Genomic DNA, 2,188 nt, shown 5'->3' with positions numbered 1-2,188 from the left:
ACACTAACTGCACTAACCACATCCTCTGGCAACAAATTCCAGAGCTTTATTGTGCGTTGAGTGAAAAAGAATTTTCTCCGATTAGTCTTAAATGTGCCCCATGCTAACTTCATGGAGTGCCCCCTAGTCCTTCTATTATCTGAAAGAATAAATAACTGATTCACATTTACCCATTCTAGACCTCTCATGATCTTAAAGACCTCTATCATATCCCCCCTCAGCCGTCTCTTCTCCAAGCTGAACAGCCCTAACCTCTTCAGCCTTTCCTCATAGGGGAGCTGTTCCATCCCCTTATCATTTTGGTTGCCCTTCTCTGTACCTGATCCCAGGGTTGATGGAATGAAGACGTTTGTCTGAAAGTTAGGGGCAGAAGTGGATCTTCTCCGTTTTAAGGGAGACGGCACCTTTGTGAAAGCAGGGAGAGTCCTCCAAGTCCTGACGGTGCTTAAGAAGCTGTTATTCTGTGCTGTGGACCACTTGTAATTTTTGTACCCGCTGGACTTCCCTTTTGTCTTCGGGAAATTTCACTCTCGCTTTGGAACACAAGTCCCTGTGTGAGCTATTTCTGGAGTGGCTGAGTATGATCTCGGACCTCCTGAGCATTTAAGGGTGCTTAGCCCAGCCTCCCTGGCAGGAAGATGTATTTTTCCAGATGCTGCGGTGAGCAGTCTGTGGGTGGAGGGCACCCTGAAGGTGCTGGCTTGAAGAACAACTCGGCGAAAAGTGGAATATCAATCATGGCCGACTCTTTGTTATGTGAAAGCTGTGGATCCAGTTCACACACGGTACCCGGACATGGCCTGGCACTTTATCTGCCAGAGAAGGCTGAATTGAGCAATGAGATTGGCTGGGGTTTTTTTTTTTTGGCATTTGGAGCCAACTCTGGCCCTGTGTTTAAGGCTTGCTTGCCTCGCCAGAGCCCTGATGTTCTGCTGACCTTGTGATTAAGCGCTCGATAAGGAAGGCGGGAGACTCCCTGTACCCGTGCAGTGTTCGATTTCAGCAGATTCATCGAAATGCCACCTAAAGCCTGGCCCACATGACCCAATAACCCTCTGCACCGTAAGATATTTTCCCTTTATCAAATCGTGCTGACGGTCCTCACTCTGACTCAGGCGTAAAGCAGCGTCCTCACATCCCAGCACAATTTATACAGAGCCTCTCATCAAAGGAAAGTCCCAGGACAGTTTATATTACACTTTTAAAAGGTACAAAGACCAGGGGACACGCAATGAAGTTACTAAGTGATACATTGAAGACAAACAGGAGTAAATATTTTTTATTCAACGCATCATGACGCTCTGGAAGCCATTGCCAGAGGATGTGGTGAAAGCTATTAGTGTAGCTGTGTTTAAAAAAGGTTTGGACTGTCTCCCAGAAGAAAAGTCCATAAACAACTGTTAAGGTGGACTTGGAGAAATCCACTTCTTATCCCCGGCAATCATATCGACCTCTTAGTGTCCTGCCAGGTCCTTGTGACCTGGCTTGGCCACTGTTGGAGATGGGATCCTGGGCCTGGTGGACCTTTGGTCTGGCCCTGTATGGCGAGCCTTATGTTCTTACAGAGGCACAGAGGCAGCTGCCTCTGGAGTGGATATCCTGGAAGAAAGAGCTGAATTAGTATTCTTACTCATGTACTGGATTTATTTTATTTACATTTAGCTCGTGCCTTTTTTCATTAGCAGCCCAAGGTGAGTTTCATGCAGGTATTTCCACTATCAGGACCTGATTTGCCAAGGTTTTTGTGTCTGTGGGGAAAATGCTTAGTAAATAAGGCCCTGAGGCGATGGAGGGTGAAGTGACTTGTTCAGACTCAGAAGGAGTGGTGGTGGGATTTGAATGCTGAGCTTTAAGCATTAGCTCAGGCTGGAGCGCATAGGCATAAAAGAGCCTTTGCTCAGGGTGGACAGATATCTCTTGAACATTATCCAAAATGGTGGCAGGGCGAGTCAAGCAGATGTTTTGGTTTTGTTTTTTTGTGGGGGAGGGGGCAGAGGAGGAGGAGGAGGAGGAGCTGTACCTCCCGGCTCAGACCTCATATGCAGCAGCAACAGCGTCAGTTCTCAGCACACGTTGCTGATTCCCAGGAAAGCCCGGACCGTGGCTGCCAAGGGTGCCTGTGCCGCTCGTGCCAGGGATGGCAGCAATTCACAAGGCTAGGACGAGAGAGAGAGAGAGAGGTGGTGAG

Source organism: Rhinatrema bivittatum, chromosome 4 (genome assembly GCF_901001135.1).
Source record: "Rhinatrema bivittatum chromosome 4, aRhiBiv1.1, whole genome shotgun sequence".
In the NCBI taxonomy this organism is placed as follows: Eukaryota; Metazoa; Chordata; class Amphibia; order Gymnophiona; family Rhinatrematidae; genus Rhinatrema; species Rhinatrema bivittatum.
This window is presented reverse-complemented; position numbering follows the sequence as displayed.